General features: G+C 39.8%; 1 long non-coding RNA gene across 1 annotated transcript in view; it reads right to left on the minus strand.

Annotated features, from left to right (window-relative positions):
* Positions 1 to 19,149: 19,149 nt before the first annotated feature.
* LOC148005871 (uncharacterized) overlaps positions 19,150 to 25,582 on the minus strand; it is a 57,492-nt gene continuing 51,059 nt past the window's right edge. The window contains exon 2 of the long non-coding RNA XR_015620278.1: positions 19,150 to 20,094. This is a non-coding gene — a long non-coding RNA (uncharacterized LOC148005871). The remainder of the gene's footprint in view (positions 20,095 to 25,582) is intronic.

Genomic DNA, 25,582 nt, shown 5'->3' on the forward strand with positions numbered 1-25,582 from the left:
GGACACAGAGAGTGCGTCCAAATTAACAAAATCAGAAATGAAAAGGGAGACATAACTACAGATTCAGAGGAAATTCAAAAAATCATCAGCTCTTACTATAAAAACCTATATTCAACAAAATTTGAAAATCTTCAGGAAATGGACAATTTCCTAGACAGATACCAGGTATCGAAGTTAAATCAGGAACAGATAAACCAGTTAAACAACCCCATAACTCCTAAGGAAATAGAAGCAGTCATTAAAGGTCTCCCAACCAAAAAGAGCCCAGGTCCAGACGGGTTTAGTGCAGAATTCTATCAAACCTTCATAGAAGACCTCATACCAATATTATCCAAACTATTCCACAAAATTGAAACAGTTGGAGCACTACCGAATTCCTTCTACGAAGCCACAATTACTCTTATACCTAAACCACACAAAGACACAACAAAGAAAGAGAACTTCAGACCAATTTCCCTTATGAATATCGACGCAAAAATACTCAATAAAATTCTGGCAAACCGAATCCAAGAGCACATCAAAACACTCATCCACCATGATCAAGTAAGCTTCATCCCAGGCATGCAGGGATGGTTTAATATACGGAAAACCATCAACGTGATCCATTATATAAACAAACTGTAAGAACAGAACCACATGATCATTTCATTAGATGCTGAGAAAGCATTTGACAAAATTCAACACCCCTTCATGATAAAAGTCCTGGAAAGAATAGGAATTCAAGGCCCATACCTGAACATAGTAAAAGCCATATACAGCAAACCAGTTGCTAACATTAAACTAAATGGAGAGAAACTTGAAGCAATCCCACTAAAATCAGGGACTAGACAAGGCTGCCCACTCTCTCCCTACTTATTCAATATAGTTCTTGAAGTTCTAGCCAGAGCAATCAGACAACAAAAGGAGATCAAAGGGATACAGATCGGAAAAGAAGAAGTCAAAATATCACTATTTGCAGATGACATGATAGTATATTTAAGTGATCCCAAAAGTTCCACCAGAGAACTACTAAAGCTGATAAACAACTTCAGCAAACTGGCTGGGTATAAAATTAACTCAAATAAATCAGTTGCCTTCCTCTATACAAAAGAGAAACAAGCCGAGAAAGAAATTAGGGAAACGACACCCTTCATAATAGACCCAAATAATATAAAGTACCTCGGTGTGACTTTAACCAAGCAAGTAAAAGATCTGTACAATAAGAACTTCAAGACACTGAGGAAAGAAATTGAAGAAGACCTCAGAAGATGGAAAGATCTCCCATGCTCATGGATTGGCAGGATTAATATAGTAAAAATGGCCATTTTACCAAAAGCAATCTACAGATTCAATGCAATCCCCATCAAAATACCAATCCAATTCTTCAAAGAGTTAGACAGAACAATTTGCAAATTCATCTGGAATAACAAAAAACCCAGGATAGCTAAAACTATCCTCAACAATAAGAGGACTTCAGGGGGAATCACTACCCCTGAACTCAAGCAGTATTACAGAGCAATAGTGATAAAAACTGCATGGTATTGGTACAGAGACAGACAGATAGACCAATGGAATAGAATTGAAGACCCAGAAATGAACCCACACACCTATGGTCACTTGATTTTTGACAAAGGAGCCAAAACCATCCAATGGAAAAAAGATAGCATTTTCAGCAAATGGTGCTGGTTCAACTGGAGGGCAACATGTAGAAGAATGCAGATCGATCCATGCTTATCACTCTGTACAAAGCTTAAGTCCAAGTGGATCAAGGACCTCCACATCAAACCAGACACACTCGAACTAATAGAAGAAAAACTAGGGACGAATCTGGAACACATAGGCACTGGAAAAAATTTCCTGAACAAAACACCAATGGCTTATGCTCTAAGATCAAGAATCGACAAATGGGATCTCATAAAACTGCAAAGCTTCTGTAAGGCAAAGGACACTGTGGTTAGGACAAAACGGCAACCAACAGATTGGGAAAAGATCTTTACCAATCCTACAACAGATAGAGGCCTTATATCCAAAATATACAAAGAACTCAAGAAGTTAGACCGCAGGGAAACAAATAACCCTATTAAAAAATGGGGTTCAGAGCTAAACAAAGAATTCTCAGCTGAGGAATGCCGAATGGCTGAGAAACACCTAAAGAAATGTTCAACATCTTTAGTCATAAGGGAAATGCAAATCAAAACAACCCTGAGATTTCACCTCACACCAGTGAGAATGGCTAAGATCAAAAACTCAGGTGACAGCAGATGCTGGCGAGGATGTGGAGAAAGAGGAACACTCCTCCATTGTTGGTGGGATTGCAGACTGGTAAAACCATTCTGGAAATCAGTCTGGAGGTTCCTCAGAAAATTGGACATTGAACTGCCTGAGGATCCAGCTATACCTCTCTTGGGCATATACCCAAAAGATGCCTCAACATATAAAAGAGACACGTGCTCCACTATGTTCATCGCAGCCTTATTTATAATAGCCAGAAAATGGAAAGAACCCAGATGCCCTTCAACAGAGGAATGGATACAGAAAATGTGGTACATGTATACAATGGAATATTACTCAGCTATCAAAAACAACGAGTTTATGAAATCCGTAGGCAAATGGTTGGAACTGGAAAATATCATCCTGAGTGAGCTAACCCAATCACAGAAAGACATACATGGTATGCACTCATTGATAAGTGGCTATTAGCCCAAATGCTTGAATTACCCTAGATCCCTAGAACAAAGGAAACTCAAGACGGATGATCAAAATGTGAATGCTTCACTTCTTCTTTAAATGAGGAAAAAGAATACCCTTGGCAGGGAAGGGAGAGGCAAAGATTAAAACAGAGACTGAAGGAACACCCATTCAGAGCCTGCCCCACATGTGGCCCATACATATACAGCCACCCAATTAGACAAGATGGATGAAGCAAAGAAGTGCAGACCGACAGGAGCCGGATGTAGATCGCTCCTGAGAGACACAGCCAGAATACAGCAAATACAGAGGCGAATGCCAGCAGCAAACCACTGAACTGAGAATAGGTCCCCTGTTGAAGGAATCAGAGAAAGAACTGGAAGAGCTTGAAGGGGCTCGAGACCCCAAAAGTACAACAATGCCAAGCAACCAGAGCTTCCAGGGACTAAGCCACTACCTAAAGACTATACATGGACTGACCCTGGACTCTGACCCCATAGGTAGCAATGAATATCCTAGTAAGAGCACCAGTGGAAGGGGAAGCCCTGGGTCCTGCTAAGACTGAACCCCCAGTGAACTAGTCTATGGGGGGAGGGCGGCAATGGGGGGAGGGTTGGGAGGGGAACACCCATAAGGAAGGGGAGGGGGGAGGGGGATGTTTGCCCGGAAACCGGGAAAGGGAATAACACTCGAAATGTACATAAGAAATAGTCAAGTTAATAAAAAAAAAAAAGGAAAAAAAAAAAAGAATTGCTATTCCAGCTTGCTTCTTGCTTGGAAAGTTGTTTTACAGCCTTTTGCTCTGAGGTAGTGTCTGTCATTGTCTCTGAGGTGTGTTTCCTATAGGTAGCAAAATGCTGGGTCCTCATTACATATACAGTTTGTTAATCTGTGTCTTTTTATTGGGAAATTAAGTCCATTGATATTGAGAGACATTAAGGAATAGTGATTGTTGCTTCCTGTTATCTTCATATTTGGAGGTGAGATTATGTTTGTGTGCTTCTCTTCTCTTTATTCTGTTGCACACAATTACATTTTTGCTCTTTCTAGGGTGTAGCTTGCCTCTTTGTGTTGGGCTTTACCATTTATTAAACTTTGTAGGACTGGATTTGTAGAAAGATATTGTGTAAATTTGGTTTTGTCATGGAATATCTTGGTTTCTCCATCTATGTTAATTGAGAGTTTTGCTTGACACAGTAACCTGCCCTGGCATTTGTGTTCTTTTAGGGTCTGTATGACATCTGTCCAGGATCTTCTGGCTTTTATAGTCTTTGGTGAGAAGTCTGTTGTAATTCTTATAGGTCTTCCTTTATATGTCACTTGATCTTTTTCCCTTATTGGTTTTTAATATTATCTCTTTGTTTTGTGCATTTGATGTTTTGACTATTATGTGACGGGAGGAGTTTCTTTTCTGGTTCAATCTATTTGGAGTTCTGTAGGCTTCTTGTATGTTTATCTCTTTCTTTAGGTTAGGGAAGTTTTCTTCTATGATTTTGTTGAAGATATTTACTGGTCCTTTGAGTTGGGAGTCTTCACTCTCTTCTATACCTATTATCCTTAGGTTTGATCTTCTCATTGTATCCTGGATTTCCTGTATATTTTGGGCCAGTAGCTTTTTTTATTTTCCATTTTCTTTGACAGTTGTGTCAATGATTTCTATGGAATCTTCTGCTCCTGAATTTCTCTCATCTATCTCTCTTATTCTGTTTGCGATGCTTGTATCTATGACTCCTTGTCTCTTCCTTTGGTTTTCTATATCCAGGGTTGTCTCCCTTTGTGCTTTCTTTATTGTTTCTCTTTCCATTTTCAATTCCTTTATCTGTTTGGTTGTGTTTCCCTGTAATACTTTCAGGGATTTTTGTGTTTCCTCTCTAAGTGCTTCTAATTGTTTACTTGTGTTTTCCTGCATTTCTCTAAGGGAGTTCTTTATGTCTTTCTTAAAGTCCTCCATCATCATGATCAAATGTGATTTTAAATCTAGATATCGCTTTTCTGGTGTGTTTGGATACTCAGTGTTTGCTTTGGTGGAAAAACTGGGGTGTGATGCTGCCATGTAGTCTTGGTTTCTGTTGCTTGAGTTCCTGCACTTGCCTCTTGCAGGATTGTCTCTGCAGGTTGTCTCTGGTGTTACTTGTTTTGCTATTTCTGACAGTGGCTTTACCTTCCTATAGGCCTGTGTGTCAGGAGTGCTGTAGACCTGTTTTCCTGTTTTCTTTCAGCCAGTTATGGGAACAGTGTATTCTGCTCTCAGATGTGTTCCTGTCCACTGGCTTTCAGCTGTCCGTGTGGATGGGAACCAGAAGGGCCTGCCCCTACTCCTCCTAGGGTCCTGTGCTCAGGGGCCCAGATGGCACTAGGTGTTTTCCTGTAGTGTCAGAATGTGGGCAGAGAATAGTCTCCTCTGGTTTTCCAGGCCTTTCTGCCCCTCTGAAGGTCTAGCTCTCCCTCCCATGGGATTTGGGTGCAGGGAGCTGTTTGACCAGGTCCTTTCAGATCCAGGCGCAGTCTGGACCACAGGGCTTCTGCAGCTTGACTTCTGCAATCTTCCTGTGCCCAGAGGCACTATACAGTTTCCTCTTAGGCCAACGATGTGGGCAAAGGTGGGTAGAAGTTGTGGTCTCTCCTGCCCTGCAGTCTCAGGATTGCCCACACTTCTGGGCGATCTGCACTCTCTCCCATGGGGTTTGGGAGCAGGGAGCTGTGGGCCGGGATCAGGGAGGTCCAGGCACCACCTAGAAACTAGAAGTGTCTGGTCCCAGAGGAATTTTGTCTTTGTGTGTCCTGAATCCACCAGGCAGGTCACTTGGAGCAGAAAAGTTGGTCTTACCTCTGGTCTCGGGCCTGAATTTGCTCCTCATGGATAAGACTGAAACCCAGTATGGGATATGGGCCTGGGGTATTGAGGAACAAACAATAGATATGTGATTCAGACAGTCTGGATCTTGGAGAATGAAAGCTCCCTAGGTGGGTACTAACAGCCTTCATATTTTATGGAAAATTTTCAAGACATTTTATATAGAAAATAGCTGTCCTTTCTAAGTTTCCATTGAAGCGATAACACCAAACCCAAATTGGGGGAAGAAAGAACTTATTTGGCTTACTTGTTCTGTTCATAGTCCATCATTGAGGAAGCCAGGGCGACTCAAGCCAGAGGAGAGGTGGGAACATTGGAGGAAAACTGTTTACTGACTAGCTCTCAGAGGCTCACTGCAGTTCTTTCTCATACCTTCCAGGACCATAGTCCCAGGAGTGATATTATCCACAATGAGCTGGAACTTCCAAAATCAACTATCAATTTAAAAGATGCCCTACCGACATGGCCATAGGCCAATCTGATTGAGGCAATCACTCCATTTGTTTCCCTCTCCTTGGATGTCTCTAATTTGTGTCAGGTTGACAACAAATTAACCAGCATATTTTTTTCTTTTTTTGGCCTGAAAATACAGAGGTAAAAATATGAGGTTTCTAAAGAAAAAAACAGACATTCTAAACATTTGTATTAGTGTCACTTTGAGTCATTGGTAAGCCTCTTGGCTGAATATATAAGGTCATGAATGCAAGACAACACACTAAAAAAGGTCGAAAATTGAATGGTATATTGTCAACCAAATATGCTTAGAAAATAGCAGTTAGAATATAAATCTGGCTGTGAGTAACTCAAGTTAAATGAATGCAGAGGGCAGAGAAGGGAACAGCAATAATTGCAACAAGCATAGACCTGCAGGAAGAAAAGGGGAAGGGATGGAGCGAAAGCAAGAGCCTCAACATGAATGGGCTCCCAGATACTGGCAATGTGTACATGAAGAAAGGAAATGTGTCACATAAGAAGAAACCAAAAATCAAGATTATAATACATCAACTATTATGGTATGCAAATATCAGAGTTTGTCTCTTACTTATTTGTTATGTCTTTAATGGATAGGTTCACTATTTTTTATTGAATTGTTTGATGATGGGCTACCAAATGCTAATAATGCTCATAACCAAGTTGTAGAGTGAGTCCATCAAGCTTCCCCTATGCCAAGCATACATTAGTGCTAATGTAATTTAGCCAGCTCCTTCATTCTTATAGTGCAGCCACTGACCAGTCCTATGTCTATGCACTCTGACGTTCCCACAATATTATAGTAACAAAACCATACAGGACTTAGTATTTATGCTGAGACTCTTCCAACACACCATGAACTTTTGAGGTTCATCCATGCTGTTCTGTACTAGCTGTTGTTCATTTCTTTTTATTCTGACATCATTCTTCTGGAGAAATGTGCCACAGTGTGTTTAACAAGCACTCGATTCAAGCAGTTGGATTGTTTCCAGTTTGGGACAATTATAAAAGCCTCTATAAATATTCATATATAGTTTTTGTGTGAACACAAATTTCTATTCTATTTAAGAAAACACTTGGAAGTGGAACTACAGTTCTTTATAGCACATTTCTAACTTCATAAGAAACTTCCAAATCGTTTTTCAATGCCCTGTGTCCATGCTGCAGGCACACCACCCATGTTTGGAAATTCTAATAGGTCTACATCCTTGTCAGTAGGTATACGGCATTCAAAGAAGTACATCTTTTCAAGTAGGTGTGCAGTGGAGGCAAAGGATAGCGTTCATTCCCATTTCACTAAAGGCTAACTTTCCCAATCCTTTCAGATATTTGTTGCCACCCATACTGTTTTCAGTCTAATGTTTACCTCCATATTCTCTCTCATCATTTTATATTGAGGTTTTCAACAGTAGAAAAGTAAAAAAAAAAGGTCTTAATCAACTTTATGGTTTTTGGCTGGTTGGTTTTTTTGTTTGTTTGGTTGGTTGGGTTTTTTTTGTTTTGTTTTGTTTTGTTTTGTTTTGTTTTATTTAGCTTGTTCTTTTGTTGCTATACCAAAAGAAAAAAATGACAAGCCAGCAAAAATTTCTTAGATAGTATATCAGAAAAAGCCACCCCCCTCATCTTATTGATTTACTTAGATTTTGGTGGTGGTGGTTTTGGGTTTTTTGTTTCTTTGTTTGGTTGGCTAACAAAGATAATATGATTGGAAAAGCAAATCTACAGATTTTCACAAACAAAACTGATGATGATTGTTTCTTAAACATGGGTTTTATTTTCATAAATATTTGCTTTGGCATTATTCTTTTAAACTATGTATACACCTTTTAGTAGATTAGTTTTTAAAAGTTAGAAATTAGAAATATATATAATAAATATATATTTCTATATATCACAAAATTGACGTCCATTGATATTAAAAAATCTCTGCAGCTACTGAAGCTGAGTTTCTTTTTCAGCTGTCAGGAACCAATTAAAGTGGACAATGACCACATGCTTTTCATGGGAAGCACGTGGCCTCAGAAGTAGCCAGGTGAAGGGTGGAAGAGTTGTGTAGTCTGAATCAGTGGTGGAAATGACAAGTAAGGTTTTCCTATGAAGCAAGGTACCATAACTCATGGCATGGAGTGCTTGCTGCTAGGTATGGTACATTTTTGTTATAGACCAAGGAGAACTGGAGAGAGGAAGCACAATCTGTTTGGGATGCATTTAGGATGCCAATCTTAGTGCTCTTAACTTGGCTATTGGGAAAAAATGGAGAGAAAGATATTTTTGGACAGCCATACTACAGTGTATTGCTTGCTGTACAAAATGCCTAGCAAAATCTAAAAGCTTTTCAATCTCTTAAAACTAATATGTTCTCAGAAAGTCCTTAACCAAGGAATATAAGAAACACATAACTAGAGCACCCTAGATTCAATATCTTGTTACACATCCTGTAACACAAACAGCAAGGTATTGCTCTAAAGAAACAATATGCTAAGAAAAATAAAGAGGCTGAATATGGAAAGTTGTGGCCAAGAGAATGAAGGAAGCCAAAGAAAAATGCAAGGAACAGATTGCCAAGAGATGTAGATTTCCTTGTTGAGCGCTTCTACTTTTAAGTCTGAGCCAGTCAAAAATAAGGCTGAGTAATAAATAAATGATTGAACCTTGAGAAAAATCTGTGCTAACATGTTAAAAGAGGACACATGCAACCTTTTAAGTAAACCTAACCATGCTTAGAATGACCTCTTGTAATTACCATTGGTTCAGAGATCCCAGAGAAAGCAGTTCGAGTCAAGACAAATATTCACAACAATTATAAAACTATCAATGAAGTTCATTCATTAGTGGTGACATGATTATTTTCATAGAATGTAAGATAACTTACTGGCAAACTGTTCAGAACATAGTTTTTAAATTCTTCATAGTTTCTCAATGTAAGATCAGTATACATGATAAATGATATTTGCATAATATTAACAGTTTAAATAAATCATATAAAACACAAAACCCCTTTGAAAATGCAACAAATATAAGAAAGTATGCACCAGTTCTTCTGCATAGAAAATCTAAATTATGTTGGAAGACAGAATGGAAAGAAGAATAAAACAAATGTGTTTTTCATAAGTGTAAAGCTATGCACATTAAAGAGAAACAAGTCAACGACCTTATTTTGAACAGAGCTTAAAGAGTTGTTATTTAAATTGGCATGATCTGTGAAGATGAGAAAATGCCAGGCACTGTCAAGGAAATAATGGGAAAAGGGAATTTTCCCCAAACGATTTGATATCAATTTTGTGACAACCTTTCACTAAGTTTGAAGGCTATCTTGTATTCTGCAGATCCATTTCTACATTTCTCTTCACTGTTTTTTTAGCATGCTATTCCACTGTTCTATACTACTGTTCTTCTCAAAATGCTTATACTAAAACTGGTATGGTTCTTTGTCCCTTCCCTGTGCTGTAAGGTAACCCTGTAACTCAACTTATTCTTGGACACCAGGGGCTCCATGGAGCCTGACTCCCAGTGAGCCGGTGCTGCTGTTCACTTCTTGCTACAATACCATTCTTATTCCCATAATTGCTATGAGGTTCCAAGGCTTTGGTAGAAATAATTCAATTGTAAGGCAGGTTATACTCATTAAAATATCTTTCACTTCTATATACCTTTGTATAAGGATCCAGGAACTCTGGAATGTATCTTATTCAAAAGTATTTCCCATGATATTTTGCCTATTGTACACATTTTTCTTTTAGGACATGCATGGTATTAAAAAATTAATATCTTCTCAGATTGAAAATTTATGCTTCTGACAATGATAAAGCAAAAAAATGGATAAACTAGAAAAGTATATCATGCTTTCCATATATTTTACTTGAAGAAAAAGTCAAGTAAAATATATGAAAAAGGGGATATTCAAATAGGTATAGTATGTTATATTTTCCTATATATCCTTCATCCTTCTTCCAAATTACACTTGCTTCATTAAAAGTTACCAGAAAATGAGGGGAACCTATAAGACACTACCAAGATGAGGATCACAAAACCTAAAAGAAAACGAAGAAGGAAAACAACTAAATAAACTCCTCTCTTAGAAAACAAAACACTGTATTTGTGCACTTTTGATAAGGCAGTTGCTTGTGTTTTACAAAATTTTGTGTAATGTTTTGATTTCAGTTACTACTTTTACTGAAGTATGAAGTACTTTCGCAAAGACTTATTTATTTCCTTTTGAATGTTACCAAAAGGTAAAAAAAAAATGAATTCTAATTTTATGCAGTTGACCAGCAAAAAATATTGGCATTGGCTTTAAATTTAGACATCCTGTTAACATTCACGTACAGTACATGTAGCTTTACTACTTGTTCATTCAACAGCTCTGCTCACATCCACCCTTGTTTTTCTTGTAGAATTTCTTATGTCATTCCTGCTTATCGACTGAAATTTTAATTAATACCATAGTACTGCCAACATCCTTTTTTGGTTATGTCCTTTTTGAGAAAGCCTTTGTATGAAAATATAAACAATGGAAAATAGTTATTAAATTACCTAAACAAAACAGCTGTAAATGAACTGTCAAATAATAAGTCTTTACTATTTTTCAGGCCACTTAATAGTTAAAAAAATGCAACATAAAGTTTACTGAACATCTTCATAGTTGATAAATTGATTTGAATTGAGAGACAGGTTAAAAGTTTAGGAACAACAGAGAAATTTGAGTTAGAAATTAAGTTGTGGGGTTGGGGATTTAGCTCAGTGGTAGAGCGCTTGCCTAGGAAGCGCAAGGCCCTGGGTTCGGTCCCCAGCTCCGAAAAAAAGAACCAAAAAAAAAAAAAAAAGAAATTAAGTTGTACATTTTAGAAGCACAGGCAAAAGAAACTTTAAAATAAAAATCAACGATGGGACTTATCAAATGCAATTGGAATGAGTATGCACAGAGTCTGTGTGGATATGAAGTCAATGTTATTTGGAGAACATCTGAATGACATCATAGGAATTTATCCCCAACACATAAGGGATAGGAATACTCCTTCCTAGGGGAAACAGAACATCCATGTCACTGTGACAAGAGTCTACTGTCCTACTCCTTGGTGTTTTCAGAAGCATGCATACGCTTATAAATTTTATATGCTTTGAAAATAGAATATTAATTAAGCTGAAATGATAATTTAGCCAGAATATATACCATAAAATTGTAATAATTAGTTGATTGTGTTACTAAATTAAAGATGCAAAAATTAGAAATGTGGAACACTTCCATATATAGAACACCGTGGCACCATTATTTTTCAGCTTTCCTGATAAATCTGCACAAAAATATGTTGAATATTAATGCATAAATAATTCATTGGAATCTATTTTTGTCATTCTTCAACAGGCAAAACTTTCTATAACTTATCAACATGGCACCTAAAACATAAAAGGGGCTAAAAAAGCATATCATATTTTATAGTGAATAGATAATTAAATTTCTGTCTCTGTTTTGGGTATTGTTCATGTAAAAACAGTCAGAAAGAGAAAATAATAAAGATAAGGTTTTGCCAAACATTATTTATCCTCAATAGGATTCTGAGCAAAGCCCAATGTGTCCAATGTGAAATCACAGTAGGCAAAATGTTAATCTCTCTTTCTCTATCACATAAAATTCCAACAGTGGATCAATTTTTTTGTAACATTATCAAAATTTTGATAATGTTATAGTAGCCAAGTTTGACAAAACAAGTGACAGGTCATGCTGGTAAGCATGTGGGATAAGGGGAACATTCATCATTACTGGTGGAAGAGCAAACTTGTGCAGTCATTATGGAAATCAGTGTTGGAGTTATATGAGGAATTTGAGAGTAGATCTACCTCAAGATCCAGCTATACAGCTCTTGGGCATCCAAATAATCCTCCATCACACCACAGAGACACTTGCTCATCCACATCTATTAAAGTAGCTAGAAACTGGGAATACTCTATATGTCCATCAACAGATCAGTGGCTAATGAAAATGTGGCACATTGACACAATGGAACATTATTCAACTGATACACACAATGCACACATAACACACACAACATACAATACACTCAACACACAACACACACACAACACACACACACACACACACACACACACACACATCATGAAATCTGCAGGTACATGATTGGATCTAGAAAAAAAATTGTCTCAAGTAAAAGAATCCAGACCCTAAAAGAAAAATATGGTACATATTTTTTACATGTGGATGTTAGCTTTTAAGTCTCGTAATAGGCATGCTACAGTTCCTATAACCATGGAGGTTATATACCGAATAAGGAAGAGGGAATGGATTTTCTATACAAATAGAAATAGAGGAGGAGCACTTGAACAGGATTAAATAAGGAAGAGGAGGGAAGTGAAGGCAAGGGAAGGGAAGGCAAAGAAGGGAAGGGAAAAGGAGGGGAGGGAAGGGAAGGGGAGGGAAAAGAAGGGAAATGAAAGGAAGGGAGAGGAAGGGAAGGAAAAGGAATGGAAGAGGGAACAGTGTGGTGGTTTGAATGAGAATGGGGGATCTGTTAGTTACCAGGAAATAGATCTATTTGGGACAAATTAGGAAGTATAACCTTGGAGGAAATGTGTCACTGAGAGTGAGCTTTGGTGTTTCAAAAGCTGTTGCAGGATATTTGATCACACTGTTAACTCTGAGATTGTGGTATTTACTGAAAAACAAACATGTTTCAAGTTGTGGCATAGCTCAGCCCTAGCACATACCTTTAAACCAAGAACTTTCTGGTTTTTTGTAAACAGGATTAAATAAAGTCAACCATATCATGAGGCCCCCAGCAAGCAAACAGCTGACAGTTAGTGAACATGAACACAAGAGAGTAAGAGGAAGTCAGGAGGACAGATAGTCATACACGAAGTAGAATGAAGAGTCAGTTTGAAGAGTTTTTGAGACAGAGTGAAGGAGAGCTTGCTTTTCCTCTGGGACATTGTCTGAGGAGGATGGTCAGTTGGGTGCTTTCTCTACCTCTGTGAGCTAATCATACTTTCACTAGAGCATCCAGTTCCTGAATCTTTATTGGCAAAATCGAATGATTTTGTTTTAAAATCAGCAAAAAGCCTACACTAGCTACCCCCCCCACCTTGCTGTCTACTGACTGTAAATCAGGACATAGAGCACTCAACTTCTGCTCCAGTGCTGTCTGCTCCTGCCATCATGAAAGCCTCTAAAACTGTAAAGAAGCCCCAGTTAAATGCTTTTTTTACTTTTGTTTGTATGTTTCTTTGTGTTTGAGTTGCCTTGGCCATGGTGCATCTTTATATCAATAGAACAGTAGCTAAGACAAGGGTAAAGGAAGAAATATAGGGAAGGACAACTAATACAAAGGACCATTTAAATGTCATATGGAAAAATACAGTAGAAGCTTCTTAAAATATATACAAATATATAAGAAATATAAATGGAGTCATCAAATGACAAGGGGAGACATTCCCCAACTAGAAATCTTTCGCCACCAAATCAAACTCTCAGTACCAAGAATGGATTATATTCAGTTGAGTTGTTAACCAAAGAAGCACCCATGAAAACTCAAAAGAACTCATGCTGCTGTCAGTGCTGTTGGTGTCTCTCCACAAGCTGATGGCACAACCCTATGCTGAAGACAATACCCACACACCTCAGTGAAGGCAGAGAAGACGAGATGGTACTTACCTGGAGCCTTCACACTTACTGACCAAAATTTGTGATGCTGGAAGTTATCCTGCCTGATACCAGAGGAGAAGGGTAACCTCCAGCCTAGCATCCAACACTCTGATCTACCTGCATGATATGTTCGTGTAATAGTGGCATAATCACTGTGGAAAAAAACCAACCATTATCTCATTGGACTTGAGTCCCAGTCCATGTGATCCCAGAGACTGTTTGGATGGTGAAGAACCATGGACCTAGGGGAACACCAAAAACTATCATTCTCTAAAAGGATATAGAAATAATAAGACTCTTAACAACTTTTGCTATCCCTATAGATCAGTGTCTCCTTCAGTTATCTTTTAAAAAGTGTCCTCTGGCAATAGGCAGGAACTAGTATGGAGACCCATAACTGGACCCACACAGAGAGTGAGATACGTTGAAACATTCAATCCTAAATGGGGTGTCTCCATCAAATCTTTCCCTGCAAGGTGTGGGAGGAGGAAGACAAGGTAGAGAAATTTTAAGAACCAGAGCAGATAATAAGGAAACAAGGCCTTCCAGGAATAACAGGGCTAACACATATATGAATGTGGCTGAGAAACGTCAGAATGTCACAGAAAATACAGCAGTATACACCAGGTTAGTCCAGACCCCAGACCTATGAGAGGGGATGTAACCCACTTTCTCTAAACTAGAAACCATCTCCAATGGACAATCCTTGGCAAATGAAGACTTATTTTCTCCAGTGAAGTCTTGTTGGATATAAAAACTACACTTAACAGTAGGCTCCATGCCCAGCCATAGATGGCAAATACGAAATGATATTTCTGTTGTTTATATGGTCTCGCATTGCCTTATTTGGGCATTTTTTTAAATGACAGGAAGCATTTACTCGAAGGCTTGCTTACTGTTCACAGATTTAGTTCCTCATCATCATGGAAGGGAACATGGTGCATGCAAGCAAGCACTGGAGCAGCGGTCTACAGCGATATTCTGATCCGTAGGATGAGAGACAGGCTCTGAGTTTGGTACGGGTTTTTGAAATCTCAAGCCTATCCCAGTGACATATTTCCTCCAACAAGATCATACCTCTTAATCCTTCTTAACTTAGTGCCACTTTCTGATGACTAAGCATTCAAATATATGAGCCTGTGGGACCATTCATTTTGTTTTTAATTTAAAACAAGTTTTCAATTTAAAAATATTTTAATCATATTCTTCCCCTCTCTCAAGGCTTTTCACAGCCTCTCCTCCTCCCTCCTCATCCAACTTGAAGTTCTTTTTCAAGAACAAACAAAAAGTCAGTAGAACCACTGTCTCCCAAAAATGTAACCAAATGAAATACAAAACAATAACAATAAACTGTGGATATGCCCTAAAGTTGTTGATATATGGTTTTGGCATTTTCTTAAGTAACTGGCCTTTCGCTTGTATATTATGGTTTATGATTTTGTGTTTTTATGTTCTTGTGTGTATGTATGTTTCTGTATATATGCGTATATTGTGCTTTTCTTTTCTTTTTTCTTAACTGTGATGTTTTTTCCTGTTTGTTTTCTAAAAAGAGAGGGAAAAAAGACATGGAATTAGATGGATGGGGAAGTGGGGAGGTTCTGGGAGTAGATGAGGAGGAGAAACTAATCAAAAATATATTGTGTGAAAAATATTTTCCAATTAAAAAATGAAAAAACATTCAAGAAAAGAACCCATCATTCATGCCTTTCACTGTCATTTTATAAAACATCTAAATCAATGGTTTTGAAGTTGGATTCACTGAGCTACACTGTTTCCCTAAACGGCTAAATTTAGAGCAAATGAGTAAAGAGTAGTTTCTTATTCATAATAAAATTGATATGCTTTAAGGGGTTAAAGAATTACTTACTTGTGCTATACATCTTGTGATCTTAGGAGCCTTAAATAACACTTTAAATGCCATGAAATCTACATCATTGCAGACCATTTTAGTGTTCCCAATAAAGCTGTGTGCTATTTTCCACCAGCTTGTTCCCACGAAGTGTGGTATAACTCAGCCATTAGTTAATGCAACCAGCAGAGCAGGAAAGAGCTGAGTCCTGGCACTTGTCCTCTTTTGCTTCCTAGTTCATTTCTCCTCCCCTCTTTCCCACTTCCTTCCAGTCTTGTAGAACTCTAATTTTCATACTCATTATGCAGAAAGCTACAGTGCTAAGAAGTCACTGTCACAAAACCTGCCCTGCCCTGTTCTACATGGATTTGAATATATTTCAGAGCCCTTAAAAAAAAAAAAAAGGAATCAAAGCTAATTCAAATTGTAAGGCAGAGTCTGCTTTAGACTTTTGGAAGCATCACTTCAGTCTAAATGGGGCACTGAAGACAGGGGATAAGCCTGAGATAGCCTGTGCCTTCTTGCCTTTTCCTTTATTTTTCTGTTAGAGCCACGGAAGTCATATGCAAGCTTACAGAAGTTCTCTAGGGCTGTGGTATAGGCATTTGGGTGTAGGAGGACACATGAACAGATAAGTTTCTATTTAGAGTCATTAAAATAAGTAGTTAATTAAAGGCTGCTTGGCACTTACGTGTTGGAGGCAGGCTGAAAGGGCTCTGCTGTGAACCAGTCCAACGTGCTGCCAATGTTCACAGTCCAGACACTTTCTGAAGGCAGTCCTACTGGCCTTTATTGAGATCTGGGAAGTACAGCTCCACAGCCCCCATGAATCAATGTTGTGGGAAAGCATTGTGTATCTAGCAGGTTCAGCCTCTGCCACTCTCGCTTCAAATTGTATTTCTCTTCAGTAATATTTTAAAATTTGGTGATTGTCTTAGTTAGGGTCTCATTGCTGTGAACAGACATGACCAATGTAAGTTTTATAAAGGAAAACATTTAATTGGGGCTGACTTAGAGGTTCCAGAGGTTCAGTCCATTATCATCAAGGTAGGAGCATGGCAGGATCCAGGCAGGCATGGAGCAGGCAAAGCTGAGTGTTCTACATCTTTATCTGAAGGCTGCTAGTGGAAGACTAACTTCCAGGCACGTAGGAAGTGGGTCTGATAGCCCACACCCACAGTGACACACCTACTCCCACAGGGCCATACCCTCTAATAGTGCCACTCCCTGGGCCGAGCATATATAAACCACCACAGTAGTTTAATTTAATTTTAATACACATATTCATTTATGCTGCAGATAAACAAGGTCAGGCTCCTTTGTTTTAGATTCAGGATCATTGGTATCTGAACTACGGTTTCAGGCTGTTGTACAGACACTACCAGACACTGGTCGCTGATACTCTCAGAGTGGCTAATACCTGCATCATGTACTATGAAGATGGAGTGCACTTAACACTTCTCTCAAAAGTCTTAATAGAGAACTTGTAGTCTGATCCTGATTCTAAGTGCAAACATTGCATGGCAGAGGAATACGAACAATCACTAACACAATCCTTCCTTTTCCTGACATCCTTTGGTCAGCCAGTCCCACATCTCCAGACCCTGTGGGTTTACGCTGCTGATTTTATCTCTTGTCACTTGTGTCCAGACCTAATACATTAATGTGGCCCTTAACAATGAGGAAGAGAAAAAAAGAGAGGGAAGGAAACAATATCTTTCCCTCCATCGCTGACTCTGTGTTTGCGTTACTGTAATATTTCAGCCACCAGGGAATATACTCTTTCGAGATAGACTTAGATCTGAACGTGGGATATTCTTGAAAGATGAAGTGCGAAGAAAAGAATGATTTCTGCAAGCTTGGGAAAGTGTCTGTGGCTAGACCTGCAAAAACCAACGTGGCGACTATTGCCTGTCTCATTTGAGGCCACACTGCTTGCTTCAGCCTGAATGCTGTGTGCTCCTGAAACTCATGTTGAAATGGTAACCCCCAGAGCAATGCTATTAAGTGGAACCTTTGGGAGATGATTAGGCCATGAAGGCAGTCTTCAGGAATAGGATTAACATCCTTGGAACAGGAGCCCCACGGCACGTGTTCACCCCATTCCTTGAGACTTGAGCTAGGATGCATGTTGTTACCAGAAGAAGCATCAAATCTACCAGCACATGGATATGATGTTAGACTTTTCAGATCCAAAACTACAAAGTACATTTCTTTAATTTTTATTTACTTGATTCATTGCCTTTTAGTTACAGACTCTTGAAAAGGGTGAGACTATCCTGTCTCATGGAAAGTTCCATACACTTTAATCTGGCATAGTCATCCCAGAGAGTTCCAACGAGGAAGACTTAATGCTAAGTATCCTGTTTAAAGCATTAGATTGGGGGGTGGCCACACTTAAAAAGCTAACCATCTTAGTCATTTTGCTTGTGTTCTGACCAAATACCTGAGGGAAAATATTTGTAAGGATGGGTTTATCAAGGCTCACAGTTTAAGGGTGTAATCCATCACAGTGGGTGCGACACGATAGTGAAAGGTGTCTTAAGCATGACACATCTGCTCACATAGTGCCCAGTCACAGGACACAGAGATGATGGTGGTGTTCAGCTGGTTTTCCTCTTTTTATTCAGCCTAGGAACTACACTGATGGAATGATACGACCCACATTTCAGGTGAGTCTTCTTTAGTCGGTTTAAGGATTGGGAAATGGCCTCACAGACCTGCCCAGAGGCGGATCTTTCAGGTGATTCTAAATCCCATGCAGTTGACCCTGTACCCCTTATTAACATGAAAGGCTTTAAATCATAGTGGGGGTTTAAAACTTCATAATTACATTTATTTATTTGTATGTATGTAGTATTATCTTACTTGTGTTTTCTTTTTTTCTTTCTTTTTATTTTTATTGGATATTTTTTATTTACATTTCAAATGCCATTCTCTTTTCTAGTTTCCTGTCCATAAACCCCTATCCCATCCCTCCTCCCCCTTCCTCTATGAGGGTGTTCCCCCACCATCCACCCACCCCTTCCTGCCTCTCCACCCTGACATTCCCTTACACTGGGGGGGGGGTGAGCCTTTACCTGTGTTTTCTACCCCACATCCATTTTCTCCTTCCAATCAGCCCAGGGACATTTATTAACACGCCAGTTGCCTAGTTATTATAGAAAGACGCATCATATTGCAAATATGATAAGAGGTTGAAGGTCAATCTGGTGAGTTTAAGAAGTAGGAGGTTAAATAAAATATTCTTGTGTCTGGAAATATTAAACTTGTTTAGCCCACACAATGTCTGGGTTTAATCCCTACCAGCATGAGGAAAACATTCTTATTTACTTTCCATATCCTGAGCTTGTCCCTGTGAACTGGGGATGAGAATAGGAAGGACTAACCTCATAGAAATGCTGTGAGAATGAACTAATTCACCACACATGGGAGCCCAAACATGGGAAGCATGGTGGACGTCGGCTAATTCTAAAACTGAATACTTCATTTGTGTGCTATCATACTCACCAACTTTATGTGAGTTCCTTTCCTTCTCACCTGCAGGTTAGAAGGAGAAACCAGACAGATTATTTCAGGATGCGGGAGTTGAGAGGACATTGGGCTAACCCCAGTAGGTTGTTAAAGAAGGCCAGTACTGAAACTGTGACTTCCTCTGATTCTTACAAAACAGTAATCAGGAAAATGTTTAATAGAATAGAATCACAGTAGACAGACAGAATTATATGTAAGCTAGACAGGATCATATTTACCAACAAGATACATTTTACAATGTACAGCATCGTGATAGGAAGCATCGTATTAAACATTTCAGAAGAAAATATACACAGACCCATAGTAGATCAGCAACCACAATGTTTTTCTATCAGATGTGAACCAAATCTTACAAATCCACAGACAGCTACAGAACTGTTCCAACCCAGTTGAAAACACTGAGTAAGGGGCGGAGATGTGAAGAGCTTGCCGGGAAAGCATCGGACTTCTCATGTGTGTGCAATGAGACTAATGGAGGAGCCGGAACTTAAGACGCCATGCATGCCTAAGTTTGTATCTCATATGGCTTTGGGGGAAGCTTACATAATGTCTCTGAAACTCAGTTACACAATCCAAACACTGGAATAATAAATAACAGTAAGTAAAATTGTCAAGAGGATTAGGCATGCAGAGCCTGGCAGAGCGTAAGTGCCTGGAAGGCTCACCGAAGCTCAGCTTCCTTCTCTCCTCTTTACAGTTGTATCCGATCTTATTGCCGCACTTTTGAAGTTTGTCTGAAAACTTCTATTTTTGAATTACATATGTTGTCTCTTAGCTTGCACGTGTTCCTGGCGTTGGAGGAAGGCAGCCCAGCTAGAAAAATCTCTCCAGACTAGATAAGAATACTTAGCCTACAGAGACGTTAAAGACAATAATAATAAAACCAAGCAAGGCCTGGCTGGGCATGGCTGTCGTCCTTACACTTGAGATGTGGAGGCAGGATGGTTCAGAGTAGTACATTTCTCTGCATCCAGAGAGCAGGTGCAAACGAGAGGGCGATGATGTCATCATGATGTTCCAGAACATAAATTACTTGAATGCCAGTATTTGGAAACATTTTCAACCCTTGGGGAAAAAAGAATGTATACATTTAAATTATTTTTTAAACACTCAAAAGGTGGTAAACTAAATCTCAAAGGTGTGAAGGACACTACACTATCTGCACATTCATGTGGTACTGCAAAATGCATTATGGGATAGTAACTTCCTGATGTTATAGCTTAATAAAAATACACCCTTTTATTGAATGAACTAAAACACAGATTGGTTCCCCTGTCTCTAAGGAGAAGTGGGGAGGGACTTCTAAGAGTGGAACTGGGAAGAGAAAAGGGAGGGGTGCTGTGGCTGGGATATAACATGATTAAAAAAATAAAACAAACAACCCAAAAGATGATGTGGAACAAAAGGAAAAATAAAACATAGATAAATTTGCCTGTTGTGTAATTTGCCTGTTGCCTATTAAATGCAGGCAGGAAATCATTTTGGACAAAGCCATTAAGTGAAGCTTAAAGACAACAACTTATGATGTATTATTCCCTCTTACCATAGACCAGTACAGGCAGATTACTTCTCTTCTGAAAATGTGTCGTTAATGCTTTAAAAAAGAATCAGTGCTCGACTTTGTACTGTAACATGCTATCTTACTTTGCTTTTCTTTCCAGTTATATAGTTATATCCTAATCATTAATTTAACTGATTTCATAATTGTTATGTACACTGTGTGTTATATGAGAGATATAATGTCTAAACAATGACTAAGTTTGATCAAATGACCCAATGTGGTCCCATGTTCTGCCTCTTCTCTGGAGGTGTCCAGGCACCTCCAATATATCAACTCAGGGAGGACAAGGTGAAATTCTGTATGGGGGATCTGCAGTCTGAGTCTCCCTATGGGGAACTCAGAGTGCAGCTGTATGCCAGTCCAGAAAGAAAGAGCAGGGTCCTGGACAAGCAGCATCCCAGTCTGATTTGGAGTGAGTGTCGGGGCTGGGGATTTAGCTCAGTGGTAGAGCGCTTACCTAGGAAGCACAAGGCCCTGGGTTCGGTCCCCAGCTCCGAAAAAAAAAGAACCAAAAAAAAAAAAAAAAAAAGATTCTGGAGTGAGTGTCAAACACAGGAGGGACAAGAGAGGCAGGAGAAAGATGACCTTCTTTGGGAGTCTTAGTGTTACAATTCACTTTGTTAGGTGAAGGCCTTCCCTGGGGCAATCTTTAATGAAGTAGCTCTCTGAGATGATCTTAGCTTGTTTATATTTCTTTATTGGAGGTTGATGTGAACACATATTCTTTATTTAGGGTGAACCAGGAATTAAATAATTTTAGGGAAGGGTGTGGGTATACTTAGGAAGGGAAGGTCATTGGCTGAAGGCTAAGGCTACTGAGATGTCTTATTAGAATGAAGAGACATTTCAGGTGCTGGGCTACATGACTGATTACCCAGAGTCATCTTAGCTGAGGGTCATGGGTACATGCTCCCGAGCAGACATGGAGTCAGAGAGGGAACATTCCCTCATGCCATCTCAAATCTCTGAGATTCCTGGGGTTTGAACATGCACCCCCACACCAGTTCCATGCCCATCTGGTGGCATGGTTCGCATGCCCTACAGCCCAGCTGTAGCACTGCTTGTAGTTTATCTTGTCAATGTTTCTATTTACAGTATCTGTCCTTGTTTAGTTATTAGGTCTCTTTTCTCTGCAGACTAAGATAATAGGAATCCTCTGCCATGATAACTGTCTATATTATAGTGAAAATTGATCTGCTTAACGTATTTAATCTGAGAAAACTATAAAGAGTGATGTGATACTAAAATAAAATCAAGCCAAATATCAACACGTTTATGCTTGGTAATAATGTAGCAATTATATCCTGAACACTGGGTTAAGCAGAGAAAGTCAAAGAAAGGTCAACACAGACATTTGATTCTCTAGAATGTTCTAATCCAAAAGAGACTGTATGGAATGAGGAAGTTTAGACACAGTAAAGGACCATTTGAGTTGGAGTTCTTTAGCAGATATCTAGGTAATGAGAAACTTTTTTTTTTATTAACTTGAGTATTTCTTATATACATTTCGAGTGTTATTCCCTTTCCCGGTTTCCGGGCAAACATCCCCCTCCCCCCTCCCCTTCCTTATGGGTGTTCCCCTCCCAACCCTCCCCCATTGCCGCCCTCCCCCCCATAGTGTAGTTCACTGTGGGTTCAGTCTTAGCAGGACCCAGGGCTTCCCCTTCCACTGGTGCTCTTACTAGGATATTCATTGCTACCTATGGGGTCAGAGTCCAGGGTCAGTCCATGTATAGTCTTTAGGTAGTGGCTTAGTCCCTGGAAGCTCTGGTTGCTTGACATTGTTGTACATATGGGGTCTCGAGCCCCTTCAAGCTCTTCCAGTTCTTTCTCTGATTCCTTCAACGGGGGTCCTATTCTCACTTCAGTGGTTTGCTGCTGGCATTCGCCTCTGTATTTGCTGTATTCTGGCTGTGTCTCTCAGGAGCGATCTACATCCGGCTCCTGTCGGTCTGCACTTCTTTGCTTCATCCATCTTGTCTGATTGGGTGGCTGTATATGTATGGGCCACATGTGGGGCAGGCTCTGAATGGGTGTTCCTTCAGTCTCTGTTTTAATCTTTGCCTCTTCCTTCCCTGCCAAGGGTATTCTTTTTCCTCATTTAAAGAAGGAGTGAAGCACCGGAAGTCCCACACCGGCGGATCCCGGACCGCAGCAGCTCTCTGCTCCCAAACGCCGTGGGAGAGAGACCTCACCGCCTGATCAAGTGGGCACTCCTGAGGCTGCAGAGCGGAGGAGACCACCAACACTGCCCACCCCTGCCCACATCCCTGGCCCAAGAGGCAACTGTATAAGGCCTCTGGGTTCCCGTAGGGGAGGGCCCGGGAGCGGCAGGACCCCTGCGCCTGAGACACTGCCGGAACCTGAAGGAAACAGACCGGATAAACAGTTCTCTGCACCCAAATCCCGTGGGAGGGAGAGCTGAACCTTCAGAGAGGCGGACACGCCTGGGAAACCAGAAGAGACTGCACTCTGTGCACATCCAGGCGCCAGAGGAAAACACCAAACGCCATCTGGAACCCTGGTGCACGGAGGCTCCCGGAAAGAGCGGCGCAGATCTTCCCGGTTGCTGCCACAGCGGAGAGGACTTAGGCAGTACCCCACGAGCAAACTTGAGCCTTGGAACCGCAGGTAGGACCAACTTTTCCCCTGCAAGAAACCTGCCTGGTGAACTCAAGACACAGGCCCACAGGAACAGCTGAAGACCTGTAGAGAGGAAAAACTACACGCCCGAAAGCAGAACACTCTGTCCCCATAACTGGCTGAAAGAAAACAGGAAAACAGGTCTACAGCACTCCTGACACACAGGTTATAGGACAGTCTAGCCACTGTCAGAAATAGCAGAACAAAGTAACACTAGAGATAATCTAATGGCGAGAGGCAAGCGCAGGAACCCAAGCAACAGAAACCAAGACTACATGGCATCATCGGAGCCCAATTCTCCCACCAAAGCAAACACGGAATATCCAAACACACCAGAAAAGCAAGACCTAGTTTCAAAATCATATTTGATCATGATGCTGGAGGACTTCAAGAAAGACATAAAGAACACCCTTAGAGAACAAGTAGAAGCCTACAGAGAGGAATCGCAAAAATCCCTGAAAGAATTCCAGGAAAACACAATCAAACAGTTGAAGGAATTAAAAATGGAAATAGAAGCAATCAAGAAAGAACACATGGAAACAACCCTGGACATAGAAAATCAAAAGAAAAGACAAGGATCTGTAGATACAAGCTTCACCAACAGAATTCAAGAGATGGAAGAGAGAATCTCAGGAGCAGAAGATTCCATAGAAATCATTGACTCAACTGTCAAAGATAATGTAAAGCAGAAAAAGCTACTGGTCCAAAACATACAGGAAATCCAGGACTCAATGAGAAGATCAAACCTAAGGATAATAGGTATAGAAGAGAGTGAAGACTCCCAGCTCAAAGGACCAGTAAATATCTTCAACAAAATCATAGAAGAAAACTTCCCTAACCTAAAAAAAGAGATACCCATAGGCATACAAGAAGCCTACAGAACTCCAAATAGATTGGACCAGAAAAGAAACACCTCCCGTCACATAATTGTCAAAACACCAAACGCACAAAATAAAGAAAGAATATTAAAAGCAGTAAGGGAAAAAGGTCAAGTAACATATAAAGGCAGACCTATCAGAATCACACCAGACTTTTCGCCAGAAACTATGAAGGCCAGAAGATCCTGGACAGATGTCATACAGACCCTAAGGGAACACAAATGCCAGCCCAGGTTACTGTATCCTGCAAAACTCTCAATTAACATAGATGGAGAAACCAAGATATTCCATGACAAAACCAAATTTACACAATATCTTTCTACAAATCCAGCACTACAAAGGATAATAAAGGGTAAAGCCCAACATAAGGAGGCAAGCTATACCCTAGAAGCAAGAAACTAATCATCTTGGCAACAAAACAAAGAGAATGAAAGCACACAAACATAACCTCACTTCCAAATATGAATATAACGGGAAGCAATAATCACTATTCCTTAATATCTCTCAATATCAATGGCCTCAACTCCCCAATAAAAAGACATAGATTAACAAACTGGATACGCAACGAGGACCCTGCATTCTGCTGCCTACAGGAAACACACCTCAGAGACAAAGACAGACATTACCTCAGAGTGAAAGGCTGGAAAACAATTTTCCAAGCAAATGGTCAGAAGAAGCAAGCTGGAGTAGCCATTCTAATATCAAATAAAATCAATTTTCAACTAAAAGTCATCAAAAAAGATAAGGAAGGACACTTCATATTCATCAAAGGAAAAATCCACCAAGATGAACTCTCAATCCTAAATATCTATGCCCCAAATAAAAGGGCACCTACATATGTAAAAGAAACCTTACTAAAGCTCGAAACACACATTGCACCTCACACAATAATAGTGGGAGATTTCAACACCCCACTCTCATCAATGGACAGATCATGGAAACAGAAATTAAACAGAGATGTAGACAGACTAAGAGAAGTCATGAGCCAAATGGACTTAACGGATATTTATAGAACATTCTATCCTAAAGCAAAAGGATATACCTTCTTCTCAGCTCCTCATGGTACTTTCTCCAAAATTGACCATATAATTGGCCAAAAAACGGGCCTCAACAGGTACAGAAAGATAGAAATAATCCCATGCGTGCTATCGGACCACCACGGCCTAAAACTGGTCTTCAATAACAATAAGGGAAGAATGCCCACATATACGTGGAAATTGAACAATGCTCTACTCAATGATAACCTGGTCAAGGAAGAAATAAAGAAAGAAATGAAAAACTTTTTAGAATTTAATGAAAATGAAGGTACAACATACCCAAACTTATGGGACACAATGAAAGCTGTGCTAAGAGGAAAACTCATAGCGCTGAGTGCCTGCAGAAAGAAACAGGAAAGAGCATATGTCAGCAGCTTGACAGCACACCTAAAAGCTCTAGAACAAAAAGAAGCAAATACACCCAGGAGGAGTAG

This window comes from Rattus norvegicus, chromosome 5 (genome assembly GCF_021556685.1).
Source record: "Rattus norvegicus strain SHRSP/BbbUtx chromosome 5, alternate assembly SHRSP_T2T, whole genome shotgun sequence".
NCBI lineage: Eukaryota > Metazoa > Chordata > Mammalia > Rodentia > Muridae > Rattus > Rattus norvegicus.